The sequence below is a fragment of the Adiantum capillus-veneris genome, chromosome 26 (assembly GCF_014529385.1).
Source record: "Adiantum capillus-veneris isolate H3 chromosome 26, ASM1452938v2, whole genome shotgun sequence".
Classification (NCBI taxonomy): domain Eukaryota; kingdom Viridiplantae; phylum Streptophyta; class Polypodiopsida; order Polypodiales; family Pteridaceae; genus Adiantum; species Adiantum capillus-veneris.
In genome coordinates this window covers 72035974-72057610 of record NC_140956.1, presented here as the reverse complement: position 1 = coordinate 72057610, position 21637 = coordinate 72035974, and positions in this window count along the sequence as shown.

Genomic DNA, 21637 nt, shown 5'->3' with positions numbered 1-21637 from the left:
GGTGTTGTGTTTGGGGAGCATAGGTTGTTGAAACAATGGGAGGGGTAGGAACTACATGAGTATGAGGACCCATAGGTGTATACGATGGGTACACACTTGTAGGTACTATTGCAGGCATTGAGCTACCATGTAGTGGTGCTTTACTAACAAATGAGGTCCATGGTGTGTTTCTTGGCATACCCATTACTGGGGTAGGCATGGTAGTTGTGGTGTCATCAAGGGGAAGATGAGCTAGACTTGGAAAGGTAAAGCTATCACTTGTGGGCTCATATTGCACTGAGACCCTTGGCGAAACAACATATGGAGGATCCATCGGGCTTACCAAGGGATTCTCCATTTGCGATAAGGTTGGTTGTTTAGCCTTCCCTGTATCCAAGAATCTCATGAGACCCGTTGAAGGCATGTGGATCCCCTTGTTCTGTCCCTCTAGCTCAATAACCCTATGGATGACCTCACAAACTCTTTGTTGTTGATCCTCTACACTAGTAGCACCCGTTGTGGATTGTAGGACATCTAACCAACCCACGTGATAGGTGTGACATGTTAGAGTTTTTATTTGTAGTTCGTACTCCCAGTTCTCATTTAGAAACGCTCCATCTAGGATTGAGGGTAGGGGTGTCCTTTGAGCTAGATGCAATGTGGCTCTGTATGGGTTGACACTTAGTGGTCGCTAATTCAGGAGCACTTGATTGCTCTCCTATCAATGATTTTGGCATAGGGGCTTTCGATTTTAACTCTCTTTGTTGCTCCACCTTGCATAAGCTCTCGATTTCCTTTTTTCTAGCCACAATGATATACCGCTCAACTTCTTGTACTTCAGCAAGGCTTCTACCATCAGGTAATATAACCTTGGAGGGGAATAGCTCTGAAGAGTCAAAGGGTGCAGTGAATGGAGTATTCACGTGCACACTCTCTAAGGGCGTATTATGTTGGTCATGAATGGAGAATTTACTTCCCCACCCCCCTCATTTCCATCGTTAGCTCCATGTTCGGATTAGACTAATCCTACGAGGTGAGTCGTATAAACTACTTTGTATACTTTAGTTAGAAAAGATCTAGGAGTGGTGGACTCCGAAGATCTCGAGAGATACTAGGAAGTGGGGTATTCTTGGGTCTTCCGTGTTGACAGTATTTTTAGTTTAGCTTAGATTTGTTTGTTGTTTTGTCGGTGTTGAGTAGTTGTTGATAGAAGAAGAATTTGCTAGTCCGTGAGTGACAGTGGATCTCTTTAAAATCACAATTACCAAACCCATTTTATGATTAGGAATAGCTTAGGTAGGACTTCATTTGATCCTAATCTGGAGCTAGTAATCATTGGAGTATTTGCTTGATATGGTTGATTGCATGATTGATCACTAAACCGTCGAGTTAGTAGTGAAACTTGCAATAAACAAAAGTCAGAGAAATTTTCTGTGTATCTGGGAGCTGCTGAGCACTTGAGAAAGCTTTAGAAAGGATTATGTGCCAAAAAACTGGAAATCTGTAACTTTAGACATCATACGCATATGATGTCTAAATGACCAAACAAAGACCAAAACAGAAATTTTGACTTTACCAGAGTGTTCAAAAGGGGGGTTATACCCTAATTTCAACTTAAAACAAGAGCATTAAGACTCAAAGAAACCCAAAAAGACAAGTCGGAGCCCAAGAAACGCAAAGAATAGGAAATTTTGGATTCAGATCTTGTTTTTACATTCAAACCTGACAAAAACACTTGAAACTCAATTATAAACATTGGAGAAGGCTTAAAACCAAGAATAGTCAAAATCTGGGACAAAAGACATCATACGCGTATAATGTCTTTTAGCACATCCACTGCTTATTTTTTATATCTGACCTGACAAGATTGTTACAAACACTGTAGAAAGCATAAATATCAAGTCTTGACCCAAATTGATGAAAAAGACATCATACGCGTATGATGTCTTTGACCTAATTGTGGACATATTTTGATACTTTGCCAACACAGATCCATTGTAATAGCTGTCTAGAGGTTATGTTTCAAGTTTCATCCCATTTGGATCACAATTGACCCAAAACAAGTCAAAAGCGGAAAATTGCCAAGAAAAGCCTAAATCAGCCATAACTTGCTCAAACAGAGTTCAAACTGAATTTTGTGAGTGGACAGAGCATAAGGGGCCTACTGAGAGTGAGCATAACCAAAATAGTCCAAATCTGTGAAAAAAGACATCATACGCGTATAATGTCTTTTTCAGCATAACTGCAACAAAATTCTCACTTGATGAAACAGAAGTTGTCCAACTGACAAGATTAAACAATTGACCAAGTATCAATCAGTTTGGATCAATTCTGACCACAAAAACTTGGGAAAACAAATTGCTGAGACGGAAAAGTTAAAGTCCTTTAGGGGAATTGATGAATTTGAGATCGGGCAGGAATCTCCAGAATAACCAACCAAAACAAGGGGAACAAGCAAGTGTCATATTAACCGAGGGAAGTGTAAACCAAAGTTGGGTGCAACCATTAGAGCCGATCTTTGAAGGAAGTGTTTTTGATACTTCTTCGGAGAGATCTTATGAGATTTTCACCGAACACTTGAAACACTTGAACCTGAACAACAGAGAAAATATGGCAGCAGGATCATCAAACCCTTCCGCCACAATGAAGCTATTGTTCATAAAATACCAGTACTACAATGAGCAAGGTGCCAAGATCTACAAAGATGGAATGGACCGCTATTGTGTAAAGATAGAAGATAGACCTAGTGAGTTCAAGGACTTAGTGCCTGTGAGCTATAGCGGAGATAGATATCTAGATGACGAGGGTACCATGTACTTGGTAGTCCTAAACCCTAACATTGTGGACAAGTGGGGATTGATGGGCACCAAAGCCAAAGTAGATGAAGAACTTGAGGAGAAAGCACCAATAATGAACTTCCCTGATGCGAGGTTAAGAAGAGAGAATGAAACTACAAGGATCAACACTGATAACATCTATGTGGGGCTATACAAATATAATAATGGGGAGCAAGATCTCTATTATAGATGTGAAGAACCCTACACTGGAGAGTTGACAGACCAAAAAAGACTTTATGTCTTTACCTACACAGAGGGATCGGAAGTGAAAATTGCCGCTTACGACAAGTATGGGAGGCAATACTCAACAATGGGCAAGAAAGAATTAGAAGGATATACATACTTTGGGGGACCACTACATCAGTATTATGTTACTTCTAGCTCACAAAGACCAGCACCAACAAATGGAGTGCAAAACCCAATGACGACAGGAGGACAAAGAACTCAGGCTGCTGACTCTTTCAGTCAACCTCAGTACTCGAAGCCCGGACCAATGGGATCATTACATTCTAGAGAGTCAATGGATACGAATCAAGGTAGTGCAATTCCAATCCCCACGTATACCACTCCAGGTCCAAGGTTCGAAGCGGAACCATCACATTTACCTCCTAGTAGTAGATTCAGGGCAGGGGAACCGACAAGGGTAACCCATGAAGTCCATGATGCTAGAGAAAGCTTTAGCCGGGACACAGGAGCAATGAGATTGTTAGCAGACCATAGACGTATGAGACCATCTCAAGTAGCCAAGTGTATGCCAAAGAAGTATGGTGGTTCAGGAGATCCGTATGCACATGTGTCACTCTTTAAGCAAGTCTTAAGAGCTGAGCAGATAACCGATTTCCATACACAATACGAGGGATTTGGTCTTACTCTAGAAGGTACGGCATTGACATGGTTTCAACCACTGAACATAGGGGGATTCCATGACATTGACCATTTGCTAAGAGAGTTTGCTGAGGAATTCTCAAAACGAGGGATTAAGCACAATACGGTCTCACAAATATATGCTTTTAAACAGAGAGAACACGAAAAAGTGAAGGAAGCTTCACTTCGCTTCAAACAATACATTGAGAGATGTCCAGTACGTGAACGACCACAAGATGACAGACTATTTGTTCTCTTTATTGAGGGATTGAGAAACGACACTCTCAAGAAGGACTTGCACTTGAAAGCTTGTACAAGTTTCGAGCAAGTAACGAGAGAAGCATTGTACTTAGTGGATAACTGTACGGTTTATGGAGAGGTGTCAGCGGATACAGATTTTGCATCCAGTAGCTCTTCCTCCATAGCTAGCGATACTACCACTAAAAAGAATTTTCAAACAACAACCATGCCAAATGTAGAGCAAATGATAGAAGATGCTCTAAAAAGGATGGCACCATACCAAAAACCATTGCCAAAACCACTGAAATGGTGTGCTATTGAACAAAAATGGACAAACCATCCAACAGAGGAGTGCTATTACAACAAAGGGTATGTAAGGGAGCGTCAGTATGCACCTCTTGCTCAATTAGCACCACCTCAGGTACATCCAGTACCTCGATACCCAACGGGAAATGTACCAGGACCTATGGGGATAGAAAGACCGCAACCGGTATTGGGACAACAACCACCTTTACCAGGAGCAAGGCCAGTGGGCATTAGATATGCACCAACCTTAGAGAATCAGGAAGAACAAGCCTTAGTGCCTGTTCAAGCCTATTATGAAGAATCTGGTGCACACATGTCTCCAACTGTGTATTACCCACCAGAAGAACCCAAACAACCAGAACCATGGGGCATGATTGGGAATGTTGGAATACCAACAGTTACAAGTGCTTCTGATGAAGAGAGATACAATTTGGACGCAAGAACATTGATGTTCATAGCTCATGGAGGGTTAACAGGACAAAGACCATCCTATCCACAAAGGACGAATCAAGTGGGACCAAGACCAGCACTAGGACCCTGTTACAAGTGTGGAGGTGACCATCTGATGAATGTTTGTCCACATACGGAAATCATTAGAATTAACGCTTATTGCACTGAGTGTGGGGTTACTCACTTCATTGAGGATTGTTCAAAGAATCCAAACAAAGTGCAAAAGACGACATTGAATATGCTAGAAACTATTCCTACCAGCAGTGGGTCTGAAAATGAAACTCTGATACCAACGCAAGTTGTTACTAGAGCTCAAGCTAAGAAAACCACTAGAGAACCTGAGAATGGAAAGTTAGCGACTGAAGTGGTTAGTCAAGGACCGCGGAGTCAGAGAAACACATGGAAAGCTAGAAAAGCACGCATGAAGTTAAGAAAAGAACGTGAAGACGCTATTCTAGCTGAGGAACTAAAGCGAACTAAAGATAGATTAGAAAAACTTGAGAGTCAAAACGGGAAACGAGAGATGAGCCCGGAAAGAACGAAACAAAAGAGTATCAAAGAAACAATGAGCTTAAGCTCAGGGGGATCAGTGCTAGTTGACAAAGTACACGAACCATTGGACGCACTGATGAGAGCTTACGAAGCTAAGTTAAAGAACAACCAAACACAAGAACAGAGGTGGATGACATACCCAAACGCGGAATTGGAAAAGCAGATACTTGAAATGTGCGAGAGAATGATCGAGACTGCACAAGCCTTATTAGAACCACCAAGAGAAACAATGAATTGTGGAACGGAAAACCCAATTCAGCAAGAGACTATCATTTCACGGGTAGCTGAAAAGACTCCCAGTGCACAAAAGCCTGAAAATACACACAAGGATGACCGCATAGTATTGAACACAACCGATCAGGAGATAGAGAGTTTTCATCCAGTCATATAGAGGATTTACGAAAAAGATGAGGATTACAATGAATTTTGGAAACAAGTGAGAGAGGCAAACTTTGCAAACGAGCTAAGTTGCCAAGCTAATCAGACAAATTGGGAAAAGGACATCAGGAATCCTCCCATAGTGGAATTTGAGGCAGGATCTCAAGTGGACTTGGATCTGCAATCTTACTGGGGAGATTGGGGCTCTGTTAGAACAATGGAGAGCAAACCTCACTCACTGAATACCTTACCTTCATACTTAGGAGAGTATGAAGCAAAATCCGAGATTAGAGCACTTCCCTCACGAAGAATCTCATAAGAAAAAGTCATGGACTCGCAAGGATTGATAGAGATCTTGTCAACACCAGTGACATGCACTATCACTCTAGCTGAGCTTTTGAGGCTAAGACCACATATGTGGACCACTGCAGGAAAATGCTTGGAGAAATTTGGGATAAAAGACCCAACATCGAGACTGCAAGAGGGTATACAAGAGCTGAGCAAATCACAAAAGAACGCTAAGCCTGTACCCTTAAACAAGGTCGGAGAGTATTGCGAAGGTGAAGAGGGGAATACAACCTTACCAGTTGAATTCCAAGGAGTGAACACAATGGCAATACTAGACAGCGGAGCTGGGGTAGCCATTGCTACAAAAGAAATCTGGAAAAAATGGGGGAAACCAGCAATAAGGAAGACTAGGTTGAAACTCCAATTAGCAGATGGACACATGGAGAAACCTATGGGGTTATTAGAGAAAGTCGTAGTGACTTCTTGCGGCATTGAATACGAACATACTTTTGCTATTGTCGATTTTGGCAAGGAGAATAACTATGATATCATACTGGGAAGACCATTCATGAGACAATTGAAAATGGTCTAAGATTGGGGCTACGATCACATATACCTGAGAAATAAGGAAACCACTACACGTGTGAACCTGAGAGACCATAGCTACAACGATGTGAACCGAACACCGGTAGAGGAGTTTGATTCAGCTACTTTGGCGGGATCCGAATTTCCAGCTTGGTTAGGTAAGCCCAAGGAGTTATGGATGTGTGGGGCCTCGAAATGTGGAAGTCTGAGGCGAGAAGAATATGTTTTAGAAAGGGCTATCGAAGACGAAACTTATATAGGAGAACCCTTTCCAGAGGACACGCTTGAACCATTAGAATGGAGACACATTCTAGCAACCCTAGATGTTTGTGCAATTCCGGATGGTCCCACAATGAAATTTTGCGACAAGGACGGGTACGACGTGGTTCCGTACTTCATGCTGAGAACTATACTCAAAAAAGAAACTGAAAAGAACGATACACTGGAAAAGGAAGATGAAGAAGAGGTGTTTCATGACATTCCCGATCATCCAGAGTGGGGAAATGAAGCAGACAACGAGTCAACGGACAATTCGAGCGGAAACGAAGAAACTATAACGGATGTCAGATTTTATGATTTTCCGAACCAAACTAAACAACGCCAGAAACGCTATAGAGAAAAGAGAAAAACAAAGGGGGTTAGAACCAATCCGATGCCTAGAATAAGAGGGAAAAATCAATTCCTAATGCTAGTAAAGGCGGAAGATTGTGTTAAGGACAAGATTTGTGGAAGAATGAGAGGCAATGATCAAAAGAGCTTATGAAAAGACAAAAGAAGCTCAAGAAATCAAGTTCAAAGGAATGAAACGAAAACTGAAACAGACAAATCAGAAAAGAACAAGCGCAACAAAGAACATATGGAGTCCAAGTTAGAACGTAGAAACAAGTACAGAGAGCTCAAGAAAACTCTGAAAGAAGTTTGGACGACAGAAATTGAGAGTGGAGAGGACGAAAACGCCAAAATCAAGGAAAACATGGATGTTTCCTCTCACTACAGGAAATTCACAATTGAGGATAGGAAGGTGGTATTAACCCAACCTATTCGAGAGAGAAAGGAGAACGAATCTTATGACGGACCGGAGGATGCAAAAAAAGTTGAGTTAGCAGCTCCAGGTGAGACACCTAGATCGGTGTACATAGCCACAGATTTGTCTCGAGACGAGGAAGAGAGACTTTTGAGTCTTCTCAGAGAGTACAGGGACGTGTTTGCATGGTCTTATAAGGAATTAAAGGGAGTTGACCCATCGATATGCCAACACACAATCCCACTAAAACAAGACGCAAAGCCTAGCAGACAGAGACCATACACATATAATGATACGTTTGCTAAACGAATCAAAGAAGAGATAGATAAGCTAATGGAAGCTGAATTCATATACGAGATTGAACACACCGATTGGGTATCTCCGATTGTGGTGGTACCCAAGAAGAACGGAAAACTCCGAGTGTGTGTCAACTTAAAGAAAGTGAATGCTGCAACAATCAGGGACAATTATCCCCTGTCGATAACTAATCATGTTCTAGAGCGTGTATCAGGGAAAACAGCATACTCCTTTCTTGATGGTTTTTCAGGATATAACCAGCTAGCCATAGCACTGGAAGATCAACATAAAACAGCTTTTGCAACGGAGTGGGGAATTTATGCTTATCGGGTTATGCCTTTTGGTCTAACCAATGCTCCCGCAACCTTCCAGAGGCTGATGATGCATGCTTTCAAAGAATACTTAAGGTTGTTTCTAGAAATATACATGGATGACTTATGTGTACATTCTCTTCTGAGAGATGAGCATCTAGAACACCTAAGAAAAGTATTTGAGAAATGTAGGACATATCGCATTTGTCTCAATCCTGAGAAATGTGTGTTTATGGTCCGATAGGGCAGAATTCTGGGACATATTGTCTCACAAAACGGAATATCCACGGATTTAGAGAAGATAAAAGTTATAGTGGATATGCCTAGACCAACCAATGCGAAACAAGTACAGAGCTTTATGGGACATTGCGGATATTATAGACGATTCATTTACATGTACGCTATAATAGGCCAACCACTTTACAAGCTAATAGTGAACTTTGAATGGACAGAGGAGTGTGAGGAATCATTCAAGAAATTGAAAGAGGCACTCATTACTGCTCCAGTCTTGAAATCACCAGATTGGGAGAAGATATTCCATGTGCATATAGATGCTTTGGCATATGCAATAGGATGCATTCTGGCTCAGCCAGAAGAAGGAAACATGGATTTTCCTATCTGTTATGCCAGTCGACAGCTCAACAATGCAGAGAAGAATTACACCACAACAGAGCGAGAGGGATTAGGAATGATATATGCTGTGAAGAAATTTCAGCATTATCTTCTAGCCAACAAGTTTGTGGTTTTTACGGATCACCAAGCCTTGCTCTACCTGGTGAATAAACCATGCAATACCGGGAGAATAGTGAGATGGCTCATTATCCTATTGGAATTCGACTTCACGGTAGTAGTAAAGAAAGGAAAAACACATCTTAGAGCTAATCATCTTTCGCGATTGACGAATGGAGAAGACCCTATAGGAGTAGATGACGACATGCCAGACGCGTACTTGTTCAACATAGAAATGATACCGAAGTGGTCTCAAAATGTCGTTAGCTTATTAACCTATGGAGGAGAGTTTGATAGAAGAGAATACAACCAGAAACATATTGCTATTCAGCAATCCAAGAACCTTCAATTGGTTGCAGGAAGGTTGTATCAATTGGAAAATGATCATGTTTTACGACTATGCATCAATCCTGAGGAATATAATATATATCTGCGCGAAGCACATGTTCAGGAATGTGCATTTCATTGTTCAAGAAGGAACACATATAGGAATTTGTTACAATTGGGAGTCTATAGGCCAGGAATGAAAGAAAGCGTACATGAATATGTCACTATATGTATTGTATGTTCATCAAAACCGCCAGCAGAGTATTCGACATTATATCAGATAATGATAGCTCCGGAATAGAGTCAGTATATTGTTGAATATCTCACAAATAGAACTTTCCCAGAAAGAACGTCAAAAGCTCGTCAGAAATCTGTAGAGACAGAAGCTAGAGATTACGCTTTAATAGGAGATCAACTCTATAAGAGAGGTAAAGACAACCAGCTTAGGATTTGCGCATCAGAGTCTGAGTATGTGATAATCCTGGAGCAAGCTCATGGAGGAGTAGGTGGAGGCCATTTCTCAGGTGATAAGACAACAAAACTTGTCTTAGCCGCAGGAATATGGTGGCCAACATTACATATGGACGCTGAGGAATACGTTAAACGGTGTGATGACTGTCAGCGGACCAAAGTACCACTTAAAAGAGATGATATGCCGCTTAGACCAATGATGGGGGCAAGAGCTTTTGCAAAATGGGAGATTGATTATGTCGGACCCATTTCACCTCCTGCATATAAGACTCATGCACAATACATCGTTGTGGCTACAGACTATCTAACAAAGTGGGTCGAAGCAAAGGCAACTCAAAAAGCAGATGCCAGGACCATGGCACAATTTCTATATGAATACGTCTTTGTAGGATATGGATTGCCAATAGAAATTGTGAGTGATCGAAGCACACATTTTATAAATGAAGTGATAAAGATCCTTCTAGATGAATTCATGGTAATCCATAGGAAATCAGCCCCGTATCATCCACGAGCAAACGGACAAGCTGAAGCAACAAACAAAACCATATGCACGGTCCTTATAAAGATTGTATCTGAGTCGAGAACTGACTGGGACCAGAAGTTGCATTCAACATTATGGGCATATAGGGTAGCATATAAAACATCAATAGGAACAACCCCATATAACATGGTTTTTGGGCTAAATGCTATCTTACCAATAGAATTCTTGATTTCAACCTTAAGGGTGGCTAAGGATCTAGAGTGGACAGGGCACGAGCTTTCTGATAGAATAGATGACCTGGAAAAGCTAGACGAGCTTCGCCTAAAAGCAGTAGCTTCTATCTACGCTCAAAAAAGGCGACAAAAGGAATTTTTTGATAAGCATGTGCGGACTAAAGAGTTTAAGGTTGGGGACTATGTCCTAGTTTACACTCTGAAACAGCATGCTAAGAAGCTTAAAAAGCGAGGGATGGGACCTCTGGTGATTAAAGATCTATCACCAAGTGGAGCCGTCAAGCTTGCTACATTAGACGGAGAAGAAATGCCCAATTGGATTAGTGGATGCAGAGTGAAAAAGTATCTTTTGCCGCTAACCCAAGACATGCTTCTCAAAATACATCAAGAAAAGCTGCGTGTCCAGAAAAAGAAAAAGATTGTGGAGGAAGCGCAAGCCGAGGCGAAGGAAAGAATGGAGAAAAGAAGACTACTGCGTCAAATAGCGCAATGAAGGAGCAATACGAATAAACGCAGTCAGTATAACAGAAATGGATAATGACAAAGAAGAACCCATCATTGAATGCAAAGTAGGAACCAACCAAATCAAAGCCAGAGCACTATTGGATTCAGGAGCTCAAACTAACCTACTTTCACTCATTTTGTATAGACAATTGACAAATGACACTAAATTACAAACTGCCAAGCAAGATTAAAGAGTTACTCTGAGAATTCAATCAAAACTGTCGGATGCACAGTTTTACATATATAGATTAACCAGTATGTGTATCCTCATTTGTTTTACGTGGTTGAAGACCAAGCTACACAACATCCATTATTGCTAGGACAACCATGGCAGAAGCAATACAATGCAATGATTGACTGGAGTTCTAAATCAGTGCTTATCAAATACGAAGGTGAAAGTCAATCAGTTAAGTTCACCAAAGGAGCAGAGCCAACTCCAAAGGAAGAATCCAAGAACAAAGGTAAACAACAACCACAGAAAAAGAAGAAGCAATGGCAACCAAAAGTTTCTATACAATTGGATTGCTCTTCGACGAGGAACTCTCAACATTGGATAAGGAAGACAAGCAATAATATAACGGCTCAACCTTTGGAAAAAACGGAGTCAACGTTGGTATGGAGACCAAAAAAGGTTGTGCTAGAGAACACAAAGGTGGAAAACAGAGTCTTCAATACCAGACAACAGAGTGATTCCAGACAATCAAGGACAGTGAAACAGATCTGGATTCCAAAGAAGTTCATGACGGCACAAAGCTATAGCAAGAAAATTTGGATCCCAAGGATTTGTAAACAGGAACTCCCTTCAGTACAATCCACGGAAACTCCTAGGTATTTCAAGGCGAGGAAATCAACACAAAGAACAAAGCAGGTTTGGGTCGCAAAGAGTTTGTGGCAAGCACAAGCGAAGCGGAAGCAGGTTTGGATTGTGAAAAAGAACAACAAGGTAAAGAAGAATCTATCTACTGATTCTACTACCGAAGTGCCAAAACCAACCCAAAACCCGACCACCAATCCTTCAATCAAACAAAGAGCAGCTTTATTGGAAAGACTGTTGTATCATCGCTCTACAATTGCATTGGGAACTTATGACCAAAACAACTACAATGCTTCGCCCACAGACACTTCATAGTCGTCCGGGAGGATTCAGACTAGGAGGGAGGGAGGTATACAGGTATACAGGAGCTACAAAGCAGCTACAAGCGAAAAAACAAAAAAACAAAGAAAAACAAAAAATTATATTACAAGGGCAGTGTCTTACATGATTTTGCAATTTTTATGTTTGATTGCGGATATTGATAATATTTATGCCCTTATATACCTTGTTTTGCAACAAGAAGAGATCAAATGATGAATTTGGGTCTCTAGACGTGTAAATATCACTAAATAAGAGTGTTTTTGGAGCTAAAAAGTGGAAAAAAGTGGTAATCCAAGTCCAGAAATCACAAATAAGTGTATATTCATATACACAGGGTTACGAGCTATTTATTGTGTATGTTTGGAATTTTTTGGCTTCAATTTGCTATTTTTCTTTATTTTTTATGATTTTCTTAATAAAAGTAAAAGAAAAATAAAAAAGCAGGTGAAACGAGATCAGAAAAAAGAAAAGAATAGATGGTGATGATCCTAATGACAAGGGCAACCCATGGTAAAAATTGAGTACAATTCGGGAAAAGTTGCGGAAAGCCCGAAATGACAGAATTTTGGCAAAGTGGACAGATTTCTCAAAAACAGGTCAACCGGAGTCCAAATTGAGAAATTTCAAATCCTAAAGTGCATTTCACGACGAGATAGGAGCACACGTCAAATTTGGTAACAAGTGATCCAGGAAGTCCGAAGTTAAGTATTTTTCACATCACTTTCAAGCTCATTTCCACTATTACCTTCTTGGAGAGAGCAAAGAGCACACAGGAGCATCCAACCTTCTACAGCCTTCTACGACTGCTACGAGAGCTCAGAGAACACCAGACATGAGAGGTAGACTCGTTGCCATAAGTTTTTGATGCTTATCATTAACTTTTGTCGCGAAAACTGACCAAAACCAAGAAACAAGAGCAGACGGGGAATGCGGTAGAATGCCAGGTAGTGGCACAACCGCCAACCAAACCTTGCAAGAACTTATAGGTGGGTTACCCTAGTATAGAAGATGGGTTTCTAACACTCAAAGCTCGAGAAAGAACGACTGGAAAAACCCTAGGTCAACAGAGCCTGCAAGAGGCAAACAGGAAAAAGTTGTTGAAACGACACAAAACTTCTCATGAAGCTTAACAACATCGAGGGCAATGCAACCATGGAGTATCTCCAAGTTTGGACCACCAAAAGTAGGTCAGAACAACCAATTTGGCTGCGGACACACAAAGCGTCATTTTGACATAATGGCTGAAATTGACGACCGAATGAAATGAAACTTCACAAGCAGCTTCAAATATACATGGATGACTTATGTTTGCAAGCAAAACCCAAAAGAAAGCTGATTCACTTACCGATGGTGGAAAAGACGCTTTCGGGCAACCAAAAGGAGAAAGATGGAGAACGGGGAGCCAAAGTCAAGTTCAACCAAATAGATGGCTTCACAACATATCCAATGAGCTGGAAATGCAACTCTCGAGAAGAAAAGTTGAAGAAATTCAACTCCAAGGCAAAAAGACGACTTCGGAGACTGAAATGCCTATAAGGGGGCTTTTTAGCTAAACTGATGACTTTTTAAGTTGAAAACTAGTTAGCAGGGCTTAGGGCACTAGCACAAAGCATTCTTTGCACAAAAAGACCAACATTTCAAGAAAAGACATCATACCCGTATGATGTCTCACAGCATGAATTTCACATCCATTTCAACATTTGAGTGCATAGCCTCATTCCACATGTTAATCACATCCTATGAACCAAGTATCATGAGAATTGGAGTTAGAAAACCCAAGGAAAACCAAAAAGACGCAAAGTAGGCCATAAAATTGATTTTTGGTCCTAATTTTGTCAAAATAACTCCAAACTCATTGAAACTTTGTAGGATTGTTGATTAACACATCTACAAGCTATCTGGAACCAAAAAAGCACCATTTTGACACAAAAGACATCATACGCGTATGATGTCTATTTGCACTTACAGAGCCAAAACTGCTCATTTGTCATCATACATCCATTATATATATCTAATACATGCTACATATGAAATTTGGAACCATTTGGTCAAGAGGATCACCCCATTAGCCCAATTGAGGAAAATCCTTCACCTAAAGCCTATTTTTGGCCCAAATCCAACATACTCAAGTCCAAACCAAGATTTGAGTAGGAACAGTCCTTCACTAGTACATGGGGAGTCCATAGAACCAATTCCATGCAAAATTGATGAAAAAGACATCATACGCGTATGATGTCTCCAGAGCCATTTTTAGCCCAAAATCTATCCAAACTTCATAAATCCACTGAATAAGCCTATCTAAAGCCAAATCCAAGCTTATAGAGAAATTTGGTCCAAAAATACACTAAAAGACATCATACGCGTATGATGTCTCACTATGTGATTTTGGCACCTCAAGGCTTCAACCACCAAACAGAAGTGATCTACATGCCATTTGAAAATGAACCACCAAGTTTTATCCAATTTGGATCATAAAACCCAAATCCCTTTCAAAAAATTTCCAAGAGCCGGAACTGGACTAAATTGGCCAAAACTTGACCAAATGGGATCCAAACTCAAATCCAAGCATATGATACTCATGTATACATTATCAACTACAAGCACAACCAATATGAAGTCATTTTGACACAAAAGACATCATACGCGTATGATGTCTCCAGCATGATTTTGAGCCCATTTTGCATATTTTTTCACCTACCTTGCATCCTTAGGCCCTGAATAGCTCATGTTTCAATTTTCAAGTCATTTGGATAGTTAAAAGCTTCATTTCGGCTTTCAGTACTAAAAAGACGCTAACTTCTGAAATTGGAGTTACAGGATCCATGGATTCCGCCAAGTCATCGGCAACGAAGAGAAAAAGACCAACAATCAAAGATGCTCTTGCAGAAGCGGAACCCTTTGACATTCCAGTAGAAACCCTCAAGCCAACAAAAACTTGGGTGGAGGAAGTAGTATTGGAGAAAGAGGGAATAAAGATCTACCAGGGGACTTTTAGAGATCCTCAAGGGCAAGCGGTGGATGTACCGATGATCCCACAGGAATTGGTAGATTATAGCAGGTCAGAAGACATCAGCAGGTACCTGGAAAGGGCAGACTTGCACAGTTTCTTCACCTCGAGACCATCAGGTGTGGATACAAGAAGAGTGTACGAGTTGGCAACATCCATTCAGAAGGATGGAAAAGCCACATTGACAGCCATGGATGGAGAGAAAGTAGAAGTACAGATCACTCCACAGCTCATTGCAGACGCATTGAAGCTGCACAACAAAGGGAGCTTGGTCAAGGAAAGAAGGGAGGCCATAGAGGTCTATGGCCCAAGAAGCAAAATGCAACCTATGGAGATATGGCGGACCCAAGAGCGGCAACCCTTTGCCGACTGTACAACCAATTTCTGTTGAAGATGATGAAACAGGAAACAAAAGGAAGACAACAACTCAGAGTAGGAAGAAGATGGAGAAGGAGAAGACACAGAGCTTGCGTACGAGATCTCTGTAGTCTCTCTCTCTGTATTGGAATAATAATGTATATAAACTCAGAGCAACAAAGCTTATATGAAACCCTAAGAGATAAGGTGTCCTTTCACACCGGATGTCCAAGGGGAAAAACCCAGTGGGAGAAAAGTGCCCCTGGTGAAGCGCGTATACACACTAACACTACTACATGTCTACAAATCCCCCCTGTAGTGATAGTGTGAATCCGTACAAGGTGGCAGATCATCATGTGTATGAGAGTAAGCCCAAAGCTTTTCGGAAATCTTCAAACTTTTCTCGTGATAACGCCTTCGTAAATAGATCTGCAATGTTATCCTGTGTAGGACAGTAAGTTAGTGTGATCTCCCCTGCATGTAGCCTTTCCCTGACATAGTGGTAGTGAACCTCTATGTGCTTTGTTCTTGCATGAAATACTGGATTCCTTGCAACTGCCATAGCACTCTGACTATCAGTGAAAATGGTAATGGGTGCCTGTTGACACTCACAAAGATCTGTCAATAACCTGCGTATCCATACACAATCAACTGTTGCCGTGAAAGCTGCCCTGTACTCAGCTTCACAAGTTGATGTAGCCACTGTGGGTTGCTTCTTGCTTAGCCAAGATATACATGCATTTCCCAAGAAAAAACAATTTCCACTTGTGGAATGTCGTGTGTCAAAATCACCAGCCCAATCTGAGTCGCTATAACCAAGAAGCTGCATAGAACTGTGCTTTCCATACATATCCCCCCTTGGAAAGAACATGGCAAGATTAGGGGTACCTGAAAGGTAACGAAGTATGTGCTTCACAGCCTGCCAATGATGCATACCTGGGCTGTGCATAAATCTGCTTGCTTGTGAAACCCCAAATTGAATGTCTGGACGAGTGTTGCCTGCCAAATATATCAAGCAACCAACCGCTGCTGCATAAGTATGTACATCAAAAGTTTCTCCATCATCATGCATGCTCAACTTTGATCCAGTTTCTACGGGTGTAGAGATTGGCTTACAATTTTGCATACCAAACTTGTCCAAAATTTTATGCAAATATTTTGCCTACAACATGTATATGCCATCCTCTGATTGCACAAACTGAATACCCAAGTAATAATGTAGCAAACCAAGATCAAACATCTCAAAGGTTTTTCTCAAAGCATCTTTAAACGCTTCAATTTCATTTGCATTATTGCCTGTAAGAAGCATATCATCCACATAAAGTGTTAGCATAATGAGAACTCCATCTCTCTTTTTGACATACAAAGTACTATCTGTTGGACTATTCTGAAATCCCTAGCCAATCAAATAAGTATGTATCTTCTCATACCATGCTCTTGGAGCCTGTTTGAGACCATACAAAGCTTTACGCAATCTACATACCTTTTGCTCTTGACCTTTTACAACAAAACCACTTGGTTGAATTACATAAACTTCTTCCTGCAAATCACCATTCAAAAAACCAGTTTTGATATCCAACTGATGCACTTTCCAACCATGATGAGCAGCAATTGCAACTAGTGATCTAATTGTGGACGCACGAGAAGTAGGAGCAAAGGTTTCATCATAATCTATGCCTTTCTGTTGCGCATAGCCTTTTGCCACAAGACTTGCTTTGTACCTGTCAACAGTACCATCTTGTTTCCTTTTTACCTTAAAAACCCACTTTGTACCAATAGGCTTTTTACCTATAGGCAAGTCCACTAGATCCCATGTATGATTCTTATGAATAGAATCAATTTCTTGCTGCATAGCATCTTTCCACTGAACACACTCTAAAGCTTGATCAAATGAATCAGGCTCATCTGCATCACAAAGAGTGCTAAAGAAAGCCAAATCTACTTGCTCTCTGCCAAAAGTAGTACCAGCACGTGTTTTTCGTGGCAACGGTGCATCCAACTTGCTATCCTGCAAAGTTTTCTGAACCCATTTAGGCAAGGTTCTTTCTTCCCTGAGAACTTCTTGCTCTTCACGCAAAATTTCCTCTACATCATGAGGTGTCACATGCTGATCAAAAGATTGATCAAGATTATCAACCTGTTGTGATTCTTGATTCTCCACAAAAGAAGGAAGCAAACCTTCAAATACATCATGTGTCTGCATATGAGGTACATCAAAAGCAACCATAGGTTGAGCAGTAGTTTCTGCAAAAATTACATCACGACTTTCAAAAATCTTGTTTGTAGCAGGATTGTAAAGTCTATAACCTTTACTTCCACTACTGTACCCCACAAATATACATTTGATTGCCTTATCATCAAGCTTCCCACGTAACTGCTGAGGGATGTGAGCATAAGCAAGACAACCAAAAACACGAAGATAACTGACTGAAGATTTTTTGTCATACCAAGCTTCATATGCAGTAATGGTCTTCAAGGAACGAGTAGGACACCTGTTCAAAACATGTGCTGCAGAAGCAACTGCCTCCATCCATAGCTTATGAGGCAAACTCTTAGCCTTGAGCATACATCTAGCCGTCTCCATTAAAGACCTGTTCTTCCTTTCTGCAACACCATTCTGTTGTGGTGTGTATGGCATAGTGCATTGGTGTTTAATGCCTTTCTTTTCCAAAAAATCCTTAAATGCACCTGACATGTATTCACCTCCTCGATCGGTACGAAGAGTCTGTACTTTGCAACCTGTTTCATTTTCAACCATGGCGACATAATGTTGAAAAACTGCAAACACATCTGACTTTGCTTTGAGTGGATACACCCAACAAAACCTGGAAAAGTCATCAATGAAGGTCACAAAATAAAGGCTGTTTCCTATAGATGGCGTCCTCATAGGACCACATACATCACTGTGTACAAGCTGCAACTTTCGTGTCGCTCTAACTGAACCATCCTGCGAAAATGCAAATCTGCGCATCTTTCCTAGAACGCAACCTTCACATACATGTCTTGGTGGCATCTCTAATAAACACAAATCATGCACCATATTATGACGTTGTAAAGTCATCAAACTGCCATAACCAACATGCCCAAATCTAGCATGCCACAACTCAGCATCCTGCATGGCCTGAGTCTTTGTTTCTGCAATACATACCTGAATCTGCTTTTCATAACGATCTAGCACAAATAGTCCATTGTCCAGCGTACCTGTAGTGATAAGAGAATAACCATTCTCTCGATCTCGTACAACACATCTGTCATCCTCAAAAATGACCCGAAGACCATTTTTTGCAAGAGAGGATACAGACAACAAATTCTTCTTGATCCCTGGAACATATAAGACATCTGGCAAGCATAAATCTGAACCATCTGAAATGGTAATCAAAATCTTACCAACGCCTTTGATTGGATAAGAAGCATTATTTGCACATGTCACCTTCTTTCCTGTTGGAGCTGCATCCAATGAAAAAAACAAATCCTTCCTTGAAGTAATATGCCTGGATGCACCACTATCAAAGTACCAAATCATTTGTGTCTTGTCAACACTGTAAGCAGAAAAATCTGAACATACTACAAAAGCATAAGAATCCTGCACAAAGTTTGCAGACTCTTCTTTAGCTGTAGAAGAATCACCAGAAGCTGAAACAACCAAACTTGACTCTTTCTTCTTTTCTTTAGCAATTCGCTTTTTACACTCACTAATGTAGTGACCAGGTTTCTTGCAGTAGTGACATTTACCTTTCTTCTTGGACTTGTCGGAATCACCTTTAGACTTCTCTGAAGATTGTCCTGCACTAGACTTGGAGTGATGAGCACTCTCTTTACCCTTGTTTTTGTTCTGTACAACAAGAGCATGATTCATACCATCCACCTATAAAGACTTGTTCTTACGTGATTGATCCTCCTGCAATAGCAAAGCCACTAACTCTTCAAAATGAAGAGGGTCAGGATTAGCTCGCAAAGACAGAGTCAAAGAAGTCTGAAAAGTCAAATAAGATGGTGGTAGTGAATTGAGTGTTTTGGAAACCAAGTCCTTCTCTGGAATCACTTCATCAATGCTAAGCAATTGCTCTTTAAGATCCCTGATTTTTGTGAGATGCTCGACAATATCGTCACCTTCGTCCATCTGTATTTTGTCAAGTTGTTTCTTCAAAAACTCTATTCTGGCAGCGTTTCTTCCTCCAAACATAGCTTGCAGAGTGTTCCAAGCATCCTCAGAAGTTCTGCAAGATCTGATATGTGGTGTGATTGTCCTCTTTATGGTTAAGGCAATCACAGCCATAGCCTGTGCATCTTTAGTATCCCATCTCTTTTGCTCTAAAGTGACTTGTGAGGGTCCTGCACCAACAGCTGCACCACGACCAGGCGTGGCAGGTGCAATGCTACCTGGACGAACTTCATCTCTAGATACATAATCCCACAATCCTTTACCAACCAAAACATTTTTGGCCATAAAAGACCAAAGAGAATAGTTGGTACCATCCAATTTGTCTTCGGATGTAAACGCACCAAAAATCTCTTTCTCCGTAGATTGAGCCATACTGTAGATGCACACAAGAGAGCAAAAGAACCTCCAAGAGATTCACAAATCTCCTCTCCAATGCAAGCAAAACTCTACACAAAATCTCAGCACAAAGCTAAGACAAGCTGCTTCCCAAAAGAACTGTTTACCTGAAGAAAATCTGTCAAAAAGCACACCCTATTGATCTAAATGCCTCCGAAAAGTAACTTCTGCTATGCTGCTCAGAACAAAATTCTGAGGGCACGAACGGCTTCGAAAGGGGGGTAAAACCCAGGTCACTTATTCAGAATACTCCCGGAACGTCGAGGATGCTCCCACGAGCAAATTTTCCGAAAAACTGCCTGAAAACTGCGATTACGCGCGCGGACGCGAAAACGCAAGTAGAGGCTCTGGAAATCACCTTGCTCTGATACCAATTGTTGAAGATGATGAAACAGGAAACAGAAGGAAGACAACAACTCAGAGTAGGAAGAAGATGGAGAAGGAGAAGACACAGAGCTTGCGTACGAGATCTCTGTAGTCTCTCTCTCTGTATTGGAATAATAATGTATATAAACTCAGAGCAACAAAGCTTATATGAAACCCTAAGAGATAAGGTGTCCTTTCACACCGGATGTTCAGGGGGAAAAACCCAGTGGGAGAAAAGTGCCCCTGGTGAAGCGCGTATACACACTAACACTACTACATGTCTACAATTTCTTCATGTTTGCAGTAAAAGACCGCAAAAGTATACGACACCACCCCATGCCATTGCGACCACCATCACATGGGCATTAAAGAGCAATATGCCAAAAGAGGTGAATTACGTTCAACACATCCACGAGCAAGTAATTGCCATGCACAACGAGAAGCCAAAGTACATAGGAGGAGAGGAAATTCTGACAAGAATAGCTTATGAAGCTATTGGAGCTAGAGATCAGTGGCCAAAGGCTCCCTCCCAGAATGAGTGGCTTAGAGAAGCCGACGAGGAGGAAGAACAGCCCGAAGTATCCAAGAGGGCATCCACAAGAGCACGCCGGAAACTAGAAGTAGTTTCAGAACCTGAAGAGGATGTGGACGAGCCGCTTAAGAAGAAAGTAAAGAAGAAGGTTGCTCCCAAGCAAACCAAAAGTCAGAAAGCGGCAAGAATGGAAAGACTAGTGGAGCAGTTTAGAGCGGAAAGAGCTCTAAAGGGTGACTTTGAAAAAAAGTGGGTGCCAGACCCCACTAAAGTCGGAACTAGCTCAGCCAGGCCACATATTGATCAATACGATCAATATATTAAAGCCTATGAAGAGTCAGAGGCTATTCTGGAGCAGCAACCTGTCGAGCCATACACTGAAGAGGAGGGACAGCAATTAAAAGCTGAGCTGAAAAAAGACGACAAGGGGAAAAGGAAAGTAGATGAGTCTACTAAGCCTCAAGAGAAAGATGGGCAAGCCGACAAAGGGAAAGCCAAGGAAGCTGAGAACGGATATCCCTCTATGACTGATGTACCAAGCCCTAAGAAGACGGAAAAAATTGTGGAGGAGACCACAGTAGAGGTGGACACAGATGATTTGGAAAAGCCAGAAGCCGAGACCAAAGAAAAGAAGATAGATCCAACAGCAAAAGAGAAATGATTATGAGGATCTGGTAGCGATAGGATACACTGAAGAAGAGGCCCTTGAGGCAGTTTATGGGATCACCCTACAAAAACAAGATGAACGGAGAGGGACGGAGGAAAAAACAAAGAGTACAAAAGAAAGTGAAGAGAAATTGGACGAACCGAAAGTACTAGAAGAGCC